This window comes from Manis pentadactyla, chromosome 11 (genome assembly GCF_030020395.1).
Source record: "Manis pentadactyla isolate mManPen7 chromosome 11, mManPen7.hap1, whole genome shotgun sequence".
Classification (NCBI taxonomy): domain Eukaryota; kingdom Metazoa; phylum Chordata; class Mammalia; order Pholidota; family Manidae; genus Manis; species Manis pentadactyla.
The window spans coordinates 109,110,297-109,126,233 of NC_080029.1; the positions used below are offsets into that span (position 1 = coordinate 109,110,297).

Consider the following 15,937-nt stretch of genomic DNA (forward strand, 5'->3'; position numbering starts at 1 on the left):
ACAATGCAGGAGCCGAAGGGCCTGAGATGAATTCTCTGCCCTGCAGGCTAGACAGAGGAAGGGGAAGTCACTGCCGTGAATGTCCTGAGCCATAGTTTCTGGTTGTTGTTGCTTTCACTCCACATATTGTCCAGGCTCCAGAATAATGCTTTTTGTATTAAAAATTTTTTTGTAATAAAAAAATTGTGTTAAAACACCTCTAAACTGTCATGAAGTTGATTATCCTCCTCCTCATCATTATTAGTTGTTGTTAATGCGAATGTAGTTCATTCCACATGTATAAACTCCCAGGAAGCCAGCAGGCAGACAGCAGTCATCACCCCCAGTCACAGATGGGGTAAATGAAGTTTGGAGATGCTTTCCGGCCTCGTCTGGGTTACACTGCTCAACACAGAGCTGGGACTTGAGCTGGGGTTTCCAGCTCTCAGTCTAGTGATTAATAAATGTTGCTACATGCTAGATACTGAAAATTGATTTCCTGTTCTTTAGGAATTCATATTCAGGGGAACTCAGATTGGTAAGTATAAGGAATGTTTTCCACAAGGATTTTGGAAAGTGGAATGTGGGGCTGTCTTGTATTTTTTCAGAAGATTTTTGTCACCAGTAATGTTTTCTTTTTGGCTCATACATTTTTATATTACCTATTCATTCCTACCACAAGAGGTAATTTACATGACTCTTCAACAATATGCCACCAATAAATCACCAGTTAACTGTTAACTAGACCTCATGACAATCTACAGAAAACTGGCTCATAGGATGCAGAGCATAAGCCAGGCCTGGTGATCTGCAGGGTGTTTCCAAGTTCCTAGTCCTTTCAAGTGTGATGGAGACGTGTGGAGTGTTTGTGAGGGGCCCCGGTGCCCTTTATGACATTGGCCTCAGAAATTAAAAATGTATTTTGAATTTATGTGTCTTTTATTGGCTTTTTCATTAATTTATTTAAGCTTTTCTTGTACCTTTTAATTTTTTCTCCATTCCAATGGGAGTCGGAGGTCCAGATAGGCTACATCACTTGTGTTTTCCAATAGCATAAGGGAGTTGTCCCTATGATTAATCCTAAAACTGACCTCTTCCACATTTAAAGGATGCTTGCTTGGCATTTCTACCCCATATAATTTTGCTCTTACTACCTTCTGCTTTGTATGAAATGCTGCATTAGCTTAGAAGAGAACCCTAATAGGTTATATTACATTTTAAAGATTATATTATTTGGTACCAGGGCTTTTGAAATAAAACACAAAACATTTAATTGGGCAAAATGACATGCAATATTTATGGCAAGGCTTTTTAGATGGAACAAAAATGTGGCAGCTGTGTGGGTGAACGACATAAAAAGTCATGGGTGGAAATACCTATAGATCCTGGAATAACATCCTTAAGTTCTCATTCCTATTCAGCGTTTTGACCATTTGATCATGTTCTAGGGAGAGACAATAAATACATATCTGTGGAAAGTCTATAAGATGGAAATGAGGTGGCCTAACTTTCATTGTTTGCAATGAACAGAGATGAAGCCATTTATAAAAATACCTGCCATTACAGAAACCGCTGCATCTCAACTAAAATGGGAAGGCACAGAAGAGGCTGACAAAAACGAAATCCCGACACACTAATCCTTACCCTGTCACCAAAGTGGTTGCCCAAAGAGGAGCCTCTACAGCTGCATGATGAAAGGCACAAATCACGGACTACCCACCGAGGCAGCCCGGCCGGAGAAGGGAGCGCATGGCCTTTTCTTCAGAGGGCTGAATGGCTGGACTCTCACGAATGAATAGATAACACCATTGCAGAACAGACAGTGGAGATGAAAGTGGAAGCCAACGAAAACAGAAGAAGGGAGGAAAACCATCAAAGGGGTGGAAAATAACAAAAGTCCGGGGGCTAATATGATCAGCACCCAAATGCTAAAACTGCAGCACGAGAGAGCTGTTTGAAGCTGCTAAAGGGATTTAATACAATCTGGAATGAACAGAATTTGCCATCAAATAGAACAGAAGGGCCACCAAGAGACCTTAAGGAAGGACAACCTAATGGAATGGGAGCCCTGCAAAGAGCTCACTTGGCAACGTCCTTTTGAACATCTCAATCACTCTAAAGCGCTGTTTAAAACACACACACACACACACACACACACACACACACACAGTCCAGAGTCTGTGGGGAATTCTGATAGGAGCTGCTCATCAAAAGTCTTAAATAATGCAAGGCAATGGCAAGCCATCCGATCTTCCACTCTGAGGACCCCAAGCAAAGAACAGACACAGGTTTTATCAAAGCAGCCTCTAATCTTTCTAGCACATTTGCAATGTCCATCTCACCAGGAGTGACCTTCTGAGTGAACTTAGGGAGAGATGTGCTCTTTGGTTTTGTCTGGGATGCAGTTTAATTCAGCAGGAAATGGGCCGTAGCTGGGAACCACAGAAGAAAGAAAATCGTGATAAGGAGGTGAAAAATGTGGGACTGAATGACAATAAGTGAGATGAAATAAATGACTGGTAGTATTTTATGAGAACAGCAGATTAAAAAATTTATGATGGGTTATCACTTTTAAGTCTCATTTCCTATTACTTCTAAGTAGGTAATGATAGAAACAGCAAAATTGAACAATAGCACCCAGATCAGAAAGAGAGAGAGTGAAAGAGAAAATTAAAGGATCAGAGACACTCTTTAGAACTGTATCCAATCCAGGGCAATCATACGGATCAAAACTTTCAATTTCACTCAAGTACAATGAGGATGGATTTCACTGTGGAGATAAAATATATAGACTTTTAAAAATTATTCTGTTTCCATGCAGATAATTGTCCATAACACCTTTGGATAGAGAGTGTTTTGGTTCATCTAAGGTATAATATCATCAGATGAGCAAAGGTGATGCGTGTATTTGTAGTAAAGCTAAGAATCATGTCATTTGAAGTTTACCGTCCTTCCTGCACTGACTGCTAACCTAATTCCGGACAACAGGGAGGAACTATTACCCAGTAGGGACAAGTCAAAGGGAGTTGCACATGGAGGGAATTACCCTTTCCCTTCCCACCTGATTATTTTCACTCTTCCAGGCTCGGTATCATTATGCAGGCAGCACGGAATGGAGAGTTCTTCACTCTTGAATGGGGTCAATCTCAGGTCTCCAAACGTCTCCTAAGAGTCTCCAGGAGAGGAGTGGCTGCAGCCTTGTTCCAAACCCTTCTGTCTTTCACCCTTGACTGTGCATTCTGTACCCCACCAGGGGCCCAGCTCTGAGTCAGCACGAGGGCAGGGTGCAGATGGAAGGGAAAAGGGACTCGGTTCACCATGGCGTTCACCCTCCTCAGAGTCCTCGGTGTTGGTATACTACTGGATTCCTATCGACAGGAAATTTTGTTGTTGTTGTTGTTCCAGTCTACATTTTACTTTCTTTGTCCTGGTAGAAAACAAAATCACCATCTGTTTCCATCTCAGATAATCTTAAGTTTGGCAAAAACAAAGAAGGATGGAATCTTCTCTGTCTGAAGGGTCTAGTACTCCGAGCACCTACTAGGTGCTCAATAAAGGCCAGCCGATAGGCAGGACTCCCCTCCTCTGACAGCTGCCCAGAGACGCAAACTGCTTTGGAGCTGATGAAGAGACCCGCCTTTCTGGCAGAGACATCCTCACTCTTTCATCACGGTACTCAAAGATATTACTGATGTTGGTCCTCTGGTTTCGCTGCTTTTTTCCTCTGACTGGACTAACTGAGTCTACTCTGCTCACTAGCTGCCACTTCAGAATCCTGTCATGCAGCGGAAGGCCAAAGGACATTTTCCCCTAAGTCCTTTTAACTTCCTGGCATTCCGTTTTTCAACCCCACATTAAAGGTGCTGATGTTTCATCCTAGTCCTACCAGCCAATGGGTGGCCTCAAGTTAGACTAGGCAGGGCTTCGGTCGGCTCTTTCCCTGTTGGGCACAGGGAGAAGGAACCCAGAAAAATGTTTCCTCAAGCTCACTTTGTAATTTTCCTTTGGATGCTATCACTAAAGTTATGAGATCATTTATTAAGAAACAGACACATTCGAAACTAACATACAACAGATGTCAATCTAGGGCCACTGTTGGCTAGCAAGACCTATTTCTTGCAAGTTCTCAGAAATATTTTTTTTTCTTTTTGCTTGCCCTTTTTTTTTTTTATCCCCCTCAGCTCTTGCCCAATGCCCAGTCATCTTATAATCCTCTAAAGCTGGTATACCAATTCTGTTTCTTTTCCAAGACAAGATCTGCCAACTTGAAAAACAAAAATGAACCTCCCCTAATTTTGGCATGTTTTTCCAAGCCTCAACTAACTCCGGGGCAGAAACTGGTGGATGTGCGCCCAGTTGAAGCCTGAGGTTAGAACCATGATTTTACCTGCTTTAGTGAACAATTGCCTGGTCCACTTTTGAATTCTCAGCCTTGGTAGGCTGCAGGCCCAGGCATTAGCAAACCCAGCGGACTGGTATTCTCTGCTGTTTGGCAGGGCGAGTCATCTGTTCGGAGAAGCTAAGGTCTGAGATGCCTCTACTCCCATGAGGATCTCTCTCTCTGTCTCTCTGATTTACCCTGTTCCCGGTGGTAAAGTATTTCTGCAAACATGAAATTAGTTTATATTTTAAGGGCTTTGGAATGACTAATTTCGACTAAGTTAAACAGGGCAAAGTAGTGACTCCCAAGCGACTCGATCTGTGATTCTTGGGAAGAGTTTAATGGACATATTTTATTTTTGTTCAGGGTGACCTCACCGATCACTGTGCAAAATGCCCTTTGTTTATTCTTTTTTACCTAAAACAAAGTTACTGCAATTGCCTAGGCATTTCTGAAGGAAGAACATTCTAATTGCGTTTTACTGTAAGGCCACTATTCAGGAATTATATTTTTAAAAATTCTATTTTAAAATTAAAAGTGTTGGTGAAGGTGATTATAGCTTTCCAAAGTCAGTAAAACAAATGTGTTGCATAAGTCACTTCAATTCAATTAAGAGAAACAGGTCAGATGCTAAAATATAAGTAAAATCAATTATGAGTAATAGGTCTCCTGTTAACATGTATCATTACAACCAACCTCCCTCAATTTTGGAATAAATTTATGCTCGTTTCATATTCTCCGTGTGCCTGAAACATATGTGTGTGTCACTGACCATAAAACCTTCTCCAGTTCTTTGTTATGTTTGCTCTGGTATGCCTTGGAAATGACACACTTTCTCTTATTTAAGTGAAGGTTTCTCGAAGGGGAGGGAAAGTCAGATGGCACGTTGAAAAGAGCTTTGGGGACAGTCAGCTCTAGCTTTGAATCTTGTCCTGTCATTTGTGAGGCGGGCAGAGCCTCCTCCTTCTGGGCCTTGGTACCCACCTCTATAAACAAGGGTAACACTACCTTCCCCGTGTGGTTGCTGTGTGATTTAGATACAACAGCTCACTGTAATATGCCCACCAGGGTGTCAGGTACATGGCGTTCAATAAATGTCTCTTCTGATCTCCTTCTGGAAGTTCTAGAAACCCTTCATATGTAGGAGAGGATAATAATCATAACCCTTCAAATTTGATGTCTGGTTTTTGTGTTAGAATGAGGGTGACCAAAGTCACCTGGAAAGCAGGTGTTGAAGAGAAAGATTTTCTCCTTTTATCTTTACTGTTTAATGAAGGGTCACCCACAAAGTCTCCTGTAGGGGACTCCGGGGAAGGCAGTACTATGGGACAATATATTTGTGGCTGCAGCCCCGGTCAGCCTTTCTTTCAGACAAACAGGTGATGCCTCATAAGGAGAAACTATGTGAAAAAAGAAAAAGAATACAACACTGAATCTGTATTATAATTACAAAAACACAAAAGTGGTATATGTCTATGGTGAAAGATGAAAAATGAGAACTGGAAATATCTTTGGTGGCTTAGTGAGATAAATGGGTACCTTTTTTTCTCTTCTATAGTAACCTTTATCATTCTTATAATGGGGTTTGGACATTGAAATGGAAATCAGGAAATTCTATGATTGGATCCATTGAGGTTGACAGCCTAGCTAGTCAAAAAGTACCTCAAGAATGGAACTTAAATACAATTTGGCTTAATGGAATGTTTTCCTCTTAGTAGCACAAAGAGAATGCAGGGGTTGACTGAGCTGAGGAAGAGGAAGACAATTTTGGAGGGTGGCTACCCGCTGAAGACGACTTTGGTGGGGGAAAATGAGGCTGCAGAGAGGAGACTGAGCTGGTGGAGGCAGTGAAGTAAACGGAAATGAGAAAGCTGTAGAGGCAAGGCCAGTAATATAGGGAGGATCATTAAGGAACTGGTCGATTCTTTTGGTGAAAGCGTGTGTTTATTTTTTAAGAAAAGAGGCATCCATAAAGTGCACTGACAACCTTGAGAAAGCACCAAGGAAAGTATTCAAGAGCTGAGAATGTAGCTCGCTGACACTATGGCATATAAACACACTGGTCCTGCCTTTGGGAGGCGGCAGGGGTGGGATGTGGGGGTGCAGTGTGACTTCGTAAGAAAGGACAAGGGCCTCAGCGCTTGACAGAGCCCACCTCTGCCACTCAGTAGCTTGTGGCTTGGGCAAGCTGCTTAACATCTGAAACTCAGTGTCCTCAATTAATATTCACAGCTAATTTAATAGTCATAGTCATCATAAGGCTCAAATGAGTTTACACACACACACACACACACACACACACACACATCAAATGCCTGGAACACAGTAAGCTCTCAAATAATGCACCTATTCTTGTAGAAAGGGAGCAGGAAAGGTAAGAACTTATTGTCCTAAGACAGTAAGAAAATTAATAAAGTTAAGGTTGTGGCTTCTTCCAGGCTTGTAGGCACAAGAACAGCCTTCTCAGGGCGCCATGGGCTCAGCAGTTGCTGGGGGAAATAGCACTATGGTGCAGACCCCACTCTGCTTTCTAGAACGGGGTGGTGGATTAGCTGCAGTTATCCACAGCCGTGAGTCCTAATGCTTTCTCAGGTTTCTCCATTTTAGGGCTGGAGCACTTGGCTGAGCTGATGGCTCTGATTCCTGGGTTTTGAATCCTGTAATACCCCATGCTTGGGGTCAGGGGATACAGATAAAGGTGCACAGGGTGGCTTCTGTTCTCCACTGAGCCCTGAGACAGACTGTTTCTAAGTCCTGACCATTTGCCTATCTCATCTGAGAAGCTGCTAATAGAAAAGAGTAACACCCAGCCAGTATCTCTAACCCACACCTTGGAACATATGTAAAATGAGAAAGGGAGGGAAGATTCTCCCCAAACTCTCATGAGATGGGTTGCTGAAGACTTATCGGGAGCAGGCAGGTAACTCTACCTGGGCTCTCTCAGCAGCTGGTGGGGAGAAGGCTGATCATGGGATTTGAGTTTACCCAGCAGAACCCACAACAGGCAATGCCTGGGAGGCAGGGGAAGAATGTGAGCTCATGACAGCCAGGGTCTGGGGACACTGCTCTCTCCTAATTTGGCTCCTAAGGAACTGTTTATGTTTTCTGTTTGCCAAAAAAACCTTTGTGCATCGCTGAAACCTGTTTGTCCTGAACTCCTAACAATAAACACATGGCAACCAGTTCACCAGATGACAAGTCCTTTTGTTAATGAGCAAGGGATGACTGATGAGGCCCTGATGCTATGAAAACCCTTAGCTGCCTGGAGTCCTGGGGACTGAGGTTGAGAGGGCTGGTTTGCAAAGAAGTCTACTTTCTCACTCTCCATCCTGCTCCTTCACGTGGGCAACCCATAAGCATTATTGTTATGAATATGTCTCATTTGGGGAAGTTGCATTTACTTCATCCAAAAAGTGCCACTGCTCCAGGGGAAGCAAATGCATATCCACACAACTCATACAACTCTAGGATGAATGTTAGAAAGTACATAAAATTCTGTGAATATATACACACTCCCACACATAGAACACTTTACATTCTGTTTAATGACTGCACGCACACATACATACATACATACACAGTATTTGTGGTTTGGGTCTCAGCAAGAGCGAGGTAAATTTGAGAGCATGTGAATTGACAGTGTTAAACAGTTAAAGGAAAGTGTTGATCAAACCCCACAAGGGTGTGTGTTTCTGCAGGGTGGTGTGATGATGACGTGTCCATAGCACGTATGACACTAATGCCAGCCAGGCACTGCTCTCTTCTCTCTCTCACCTGTTGTCTATTAAAGTCTGTCTCCCACACTTGCCAGGCACCCTCCCAGTTGCATGAGGGCCATGGTTGGTTGGCGAGGACTGAGAAATTTTGACTTCTTGCTGTTTTACTGGTGTCTGTTGTTTACTAAAAGCTAGAAAATAGCCCTTGTAGTCCTTTGAAAGGTTCAGAAAGAAATCAAGTCTGGAACAGCACCACAGGAGTGTTTAGAGGAAGTCTCAAGGAATTCCAGTGGTCATAGGGTTTAAGAGATTCTGATCGTAAAACCAAAACAGACTCCAAATATGTCAGAGCTACATTCCAAGAAAAGAGCTTGGGACAGGAAGCTTGTCAGGTAAAAATAAACTGATTTCCCCCGAATAATCTTGCATTGTACACAAATAGGAATGACCAGACCTCCACTCTATGGCTGGGGCAAGGCCAGGTTCAGCCCAAATAGCTCACAGGATTACTGAGTCAGTGGCAAGCCTGTAGGAGACCCCCTGTTCTCAGCCCAGTGTCACATATACCTCTGCAGCAGTTCTCTGAGAAAATAAATTGAAGATGATTTGATGGAAATGCTCTTACTGAGACGGACAAGCTTCATATAAAAAGACAGTGCTCATTGGGAAGGACTTCTATAATCAAGAAATGCTTAAAAAAAAACGCTCCTCCCTCAAAAAAAATACAACCATCAACAGCCGCATGATTTTTCCTTCCTATCTTAGCATAATTTATCAAAGGCAGGGGTTACGTATATTCTTTGCTGCTGAGCCCATTAGGACAGGGGCTGTCTCTGGCTCAGTGTTACAGTCTCAAGAGCCCACCACAGACAGGGTCTGGCACACAATAGGGGCCATTCTTGTTGCTCACATTTGTTGAATCAATCAATCATGCAGGGTGGGGAACCCAGCTGGGCCTCAGCAAGTGCCTGTCCACTAATTGAAGCAAAAAATACCTGATGCTAGTGAAATTTGGGGCCTCTATTTTTACTTCGGAAATACAGGAGCAAAAGGTGAACTTGTAGTGTCTTGAAGGGCAGCAAGGCCTGAGGGAGCGACTTAGTGAGAGGCAGACCAGTGACAGCAAGAAGCCCCTTCAGTGACTATCCTGTCCACAGGCTCCTTCAGAGGCACTTTTGGTGGAGCTGTCATGGGCCAACTGCAAAGCCCATTACAGTCTCCTAACACCGTGGATGATGAGCTGTGTTAATCAGGAAGGAAGAAAGAATAAAGCAAAAATATATATATGCTCCCCAAGAAAGACCTGTACCTGTGAGCTTCTTCACAGCCAAGTCTTCATGAAGTCTTCAAACCTGGTGCTGGGCAGATTCGCCCCACGAATGGCAGAAGGCTTGGCTTCCTCTGGTCCTTGATAACAGTCCTAAGCCCAAGTGGGGACAGGCTGTTTCAGAGGTGGGGCCCCGCTGGGGTGGTCCTCTGCGCATGGGGGTGAGACGGGGAAGCACTGGGAATGAGACATGCTTGAGAAGGGTGCTGTGCTCTTGAGCGTGATAATAGACTCTGGTTCTTAAAATTATTAAATCACAAATGGCTGGGGTTTGTATCTGTGGGCAAGTTTTAATGATCAGATAGGGGCAGGGTTATTGCAGGCCACAGATAAGGCATGAAACAATCTATTACCATATATTTTTCTTTTCTTGGACACTAACACTTAGTTTGGCTGTTTTTCCCCACTTTCTGAAGGTGAGGCAGAGGTAACTGGGGGCTCTAAGAATCTGCTGGTGACACCATGCCCAGAGACAGCCATGGAGCAAATGCGTGGGTATGGACTCGAGCCTCTCTTAACTTTGAGGCCAAGAGGGGACCTCTGCTGCTTTCCTCCCCTTCTTCCCACACATCCCCCCTGACCCCCACCAAACATGCTGCCACAGGACCCTTATGCACACACACGTGCGTGCATGTATGACACACATCTTGAAGCCCGTCCTATTGTGCGCTCCAGGCACCTGGCACGCAGAAGTGCCCAATAAATATGTCAAATGGAAAATGACTGGATTAAAGTATTAGGAATCAGAGTACCTATTTCATTCTGTATTTGCCCCTACCCAGCTTCAACCCCCCTATGCAATTATGTGGACACAACTTTTTTCCATGTATTTAATCTCCATAAGGGGTCAGGATACATAGGTAATATGTTCTTTGTACTTTGGTGAAAGAAATAAAAATAATTTACTTTCTCATTTCAGGAGAGCTGACAGTCATCTTTCCTGTGAGTTTTTCCTTTCAAAGATGATCCCTTCCTTCCCCCTCCCCCAATAATAACTCTCCAAATGTCACCTCCCCAAATTTATGTTATGCGAATGGACAGTTTTTTTGGAATTTTTCCTGTCTTGTCATTTCCCCAAATCTTGCTAGTCTGCTGGATTTGAAACTCATGCAATTTTTTTTTTCATCTGGCCCAACATCTCCTGCTGACACACGCCCAGAGGGCTCAGCTCCAAAAGGGAGTGGTCTTTGAAAACATAAACTAGGTGTTCCTTGTTCAAATGAAAACTTGACAGGTAATTCTCACAGGGAATACTGGAATGTTTCTCTCAACAGCTGTACAAAGGTTAAAACTTGTTCCTGGCAAGAGAGTTTACACCGATGTATCCTACATGGATTGTCCCTTCTGTGGTTCACTAAACTCTAATTGCAATCATGTCGGACATAAGCTGCTTACCGTAATGGTTCATAATGAAAAGTGCACTCTCCAGAATTCAATACACAGTAATGGCTTCTTTGATTTAAAGCATGGTTATGGTAATAAAACCACTACAAAAATGGACACAACTTCTTCAGTAGATCATCTTTCCTTGGAGACAAAAGGCAAGTTCTGATTCCTCTAATTATTGAGGATTGAATTTTGTTTTATGCACTGTCAGCAGCCATTGCAGCTTCATTTAATTAATTTTGGTATAAAATATCTTGGGGCTACAAATATGGGCACCCATATTCACAGAGGATGTGCCATGGTGATTCCTTTCGGGTGTATTCATAATCAGCAGGGTTAAGGAGTATTTGTTTTGCTTTGTTCGGTAGAAAAAAATGAAATTTTATTGCATAAGAATATCATGATATATCTCACTTATTTGTGGAGTATAAAAACAAAGCAAAACAGAAGGAACAAAATAGCAGTAGACTCACAGACACTGAGAAGGGACTGGTGGTTACCAAGGGGAAGAGGTCGGGGTTGGGGGGTAGGGGAAAGGGGATAAAGGGACACAATAATTCACAATCACTATAAAAGTTGGTCACGGGGATGGTAGTACAGCATGGAGAATACAGTTAATGATTCTGTAACATCTTACTGTATTGATGGATAGTGACTGCACTAAAAGAAGGGTGAGGATTTAATAATATGAGTAACTGTTGAACCACTGTGCTGTATAATTGAAACCAACATAAGATTGTATATCAATGATACTTTAATAAAAAAAAAAAGAATATCATAACATATAAGGAAACTGAGAAACTCACTCATAGTCCTGCAACCTTAAATACATTAACCGCTGTCCTTCTTCCTCAGTCTCATAGCACTGACATCTGTCTACGTGGGAGCCGGAGCTCTGCTCGCCCCCACGCATCTCTGCAGCATTACTTCATCATCATGAATCACGATGGACTGTGGCACAAGCATCGGCCATTCTGACCACTTCACTGTGGCTCAGGAGCTGGCAGAATAAGTAAACTATTCAAGATTTTAGGGCTCTGTGATTTATAAGGTATAGACATTGCTTGAGGCACTTTCTGCAGAAGGTACATAGCATCTTTGCCTGCATTTTCAAGCCCCCAGGCACAGTGTCCACACAAGGCTGATCCCCATGGTTTCATTTATCCAAGGCTGACTGGATTCACAAAAAGTTCCATCCACCTTCTCTGAGGCCTTCTCCAGCCACTCCTGCCCATAAGACTCCCCACCTCCTTTCAACTCCTGCATGGTCAGCCTCTCTCACCGTCTCCCTTTGTTGCTGAGTGTAGATGTTTCAGACGGGGGAATCTCCCTTAGACAGACCTCTCTGGAGTCCCCAGGATATCTGGTTCCCCGGGAAGTATTAAAGCATATCTGTCGATTGATCCAAGTAACATTGTTGATGGAATAATTGTCAAATGGAAAAAGTAGGTAAGTGAAAATAATGTAGAAAATGGGAAAGAAAAAGACGTCATGATATTAATTCAAACAAGGGAAGGGACCCAGTGTCACCCTTTTATACTACTTAACCTCTTGTTCTGTCAGTTTCCTGAACCAAAAATTGAAATAATAATAATACCTACTTCATAGGTTGTCATGAGGATTTAATGAGTTTATATTTGTAAAGTGTAGAGAACAGTGCCAGGCACGCAGTGAAGGCCACATAGGCATCTGTTAAATGAAAATAACAATTCAGTAACAACACAGTGCCGAAATCTACCATCGTGCCTGCACAGGGCAGCTGCTCAGAACGGAGGAACTCAACCACCCTCTCTGCTTTGTGACACTGAAACCAGCACCGGCCTGGGATGGAGCAGCTGCCAGGGCCAATGGGCTGGTTGGTGGCAGTGCCTTCCAAGACGGGAAGCTCTTGGGAGCACAGCAAGCTCCCCAAGTGCCGCGCTGCGGTTCAAGGGCCCTGGAAGGTACCAGGCTCCGCCACCAATTCGCTTCAGCTGGATCGCGCCCCAGGGCTGGGACGTGCGGCTTCTCGGTCGGCCTGAGAAGCAGCGGTTGCCAGGCACCCTGGCGCTGGCCGGCGGTGGCTGCGGCGCTGAGGGGGACAGCGCGGAGCCCCGCCCCAGCCTCGCCGCCGCCGGGAGGGGCCGGCACGGAAAGTTACTGCGTGCTAACGTGGCAGGAACAGGCGAGGGCCGGCGCTGCCAGGAGCTGAACTCGCGGGCTGCGTTCTTAGGCTCACAGGCTCTGCTCTGCTGAGAGTCTAGTCTATACACGTCCCCTGCACATAACTGTATTCTTTCAGCAGTTACTATATTTTGGGACAGAGGGAGGAGAAAAAGGTTTGAGGGAGTGGCAGTAAGGCAGGAGCCAAGATCCCATGTATCATTTTTTTGCTTGCCCTAAGATGTTCTTAAAAATGATTGTATAATTTCACCCACTGTACTGCGTAGCGCTGAACCTTCATCTAATAGATTAAAAGAACAACCACCTAACTCTTCACGAAGTTCAACTCACCAGAGGCTTCCATTTGTCTATTTACTCACTTTTTTAGCAAACATTTCCTAAACACCAAATACCTGTCATTTATCCACGTGGGCCCCGGAACCCTGAGAAGTTCACAGTGCAGTGTGGAGACACACTGTGAATTGCTGCTATACGATATGAAGGACTATCAGCGCGGTCTGCACAGAGGGCTGCCGGGCAGAGAGAGGATTTCTGCGTGGTTGGGAGAGCAGCCGGCACCGGCTTGTAGGGGAGTCTAGATAGAGCTGAGCTTTGAAGAATGTCTCCAGCGAGGTCACCAGGTGAACAAGTGGCCTAATTAGGCTGTGATGTACATTTATCATCTTGGTCCCACATCTGCTTTTTCAAGTGAGGTTTTAAAGAAAACAAAAACAGACTGTGGAGAATAGTGTTATATCAACATTACATCCCTTGATTGTGTATTGTGGCCATGGACAAGCAGGACACATTCTTAGGAAATCTACTCAGAAAAGGAGTAAAGACGAATGTCTTCTCTTTTTCTCTCCACACACACACACACACACACACACACACACACACACACACACACACACACACACAAGAATGATAATGCAAATAGGTCAAATGTTAATGATTGGCGAATGTGGATAAAGGACTTACGGGAGTTACCTGTACTATTTTTGCAAATTTCTGTAAGTTTGAAATTAGACCAACACAAAAAGTTAAGAAAAAATTTTAAAGTACAAAAAAAAATTAAATGAGTTTTTAAATTACCAAAATGACAATGCCTTTTATCACCGTCATTCTGAAAAGCATCAGCGATAGATCACAATTCGGACTTGGCTGCCCACCAGGGCCCTGGAAACTCTAAATAGAGTGCAGCAGCTTCTGTGATTCTCTCCTCACTTGCCCACCCCATTCTTTTTTTTCCTGAAACCTTGAAATTTGTAGGGTGAGAAGGTCAGGATCAGTGGAACCTGTAACGAGTGTGGTGTGTAAAGGCCCAGAAAGGGGAGGAGCTAAAGATGCTGCTTGTGCCTGTGCAGGGAGGACCCGTCCCCACAGACCCAGAGGAAGTGGTGCCACTAGGAGTGGGCAGTCAGCCTGGGGAGGGTTTGGAATTTATCAGGCAATTCTGTTGTATTTGCTTATGATATATTTAAAAAAGCAGAAGGCAAAATTTAGTAACGATAAGAGCAACAGCTAATATTTACCAGGTACCTACTATATTCTAGACACTAGCTAACTTCTTGATGTGGATATCTCATTGATGCCCCATAATAGCTCCATGACATGGGGCCTATTAATATTCCCATTTTACAGATGGGGGAGCTAAGGTCTGGCTAGTCAATGGTAGATTTGGATACAGGCACAAGTAGCCTGGCTTCAGTGCCTGGGCTCTTGCCCACAATATTATACAGCTGTAGGTTCCAGTAAATACTTCATGTGCATGTGGACAAAGAATATCAAAGGACATGGAAGCAGGATGAAAGTAATAGAATTATTTCCGGTGGTGGGATTGCAGCGATGTTTTTTCATTTCGATATTCAGTGTTATTTGTGTAAAAAGTAATATAAAAAAATCAACCCTACTGATTGATAATTCCTGACCCAGTAGAGGCAGTTTGGGATATGTGTGCTTAACAGCATCTTTGCCACTAAATAAATGAGGACAGCTTCTTTGTGCCTTGGTTTCTGTATCTCAACTATGAGATAATAGTTGCTAAAATTTCCCCACCAAGATGCTTGCTCTGTGGTTGATATTCTGTGTGTGGTATGCGTAGGATGTTCAGGGCGTGGAGACTAGGGGGTGGGAAAGGGTGGGGAGGATTAGGGTGGGGTGAAGCCAAAAAAACTCTTTATAAGGGCAGTTACTCACTGGTAGAATCAGGTATTATGCACGAGGCTGGGCTGGGCTTTCTACTCACAAGATATTGTCTAACGTGGGGAGGAAACATCAGATCTGAACTGGGTGCCCCCTCCCCTTGCCTGCCTTCTTTCTCTTCCTCTCTTCTTTTCCTGGGCCAGTGGAAGTGGTGAATTGTCACATTCACACATTTTCTCAGGCAGAAAAGATGAGTGGAGCCTCAGACTACAGAGAATGGTAGTGGTTTGCAGCCCTACGCACACCTCTCTTTGCATCTAGGGACTCAACCCCCTACATCATTTAACTTTTCTACCAAATGCATAGAAAAGAGACTTTTTCTATTTGCTGTTTATATACACAGACAATTATTCCTGAAAATGTAACACAAAAGGTAAAACATTTGGAGTAACTGAACAAGCGTGCTACTATGGCTAAAAACGACTCTGGTTTGTTTGTATTCTCTTCCTGGTCACCTTTGATAGAAAGCAGAACTTTCATTTTTGTGCATCATACTTCTAGGTTCAGAGATGTTTCTGAGCAAGCCAACGGAATGATGATTTAATGCTGTCAAGTACTTTGAGATGTCAGACAAAGAAGCTCTGTAAATACCAAGAATTACTGGGCATTACCAGCCCCTGTTTTGGTCCCCTCAGTGTTATCAGGGCTTTGGAAATATTAATGAAGAAATGGGTCCTGGCATGCTGGCAGGAGCAATTGCTCTGGAAAGATTAAGAGACCCTCTACGCTAGGGAATGCAGGACTCAGTAGAAACCCTTGCCAAAAATTACTTTCCTTTTTTCGCAAATGAGAACCACTAAA

At 43.7% G+C, this 15,937-nt stretch overlaps 1 protein-coding gene and 1 long non-coding RNA gene across 2 annotated transcripts in view; both read right to left on the reverse strand.

The window, feature by feature from the left end:
* Positions 1-15,937, reverse strand: part of RORA (RAR related orphan receptor A) — a 691,178-nt gene that overhangs the window by 100,183 nt on the left and 575,058 nt on the right. The window lies entirely within an intron of this gene.
* Positions 12,642-14,049, reverse strand: LOC130679605 (uncharacterized). Its single transcript, XR_008992618.1, has 2 exons — positions 13,832-14,049; positions 12,642-13,793 (listed from the first exon to the last, which is right to left on the reverse strand). It is a non-coding gene; the product is annotated as an uncharacterized LOC130679605 (long non-coding RNA).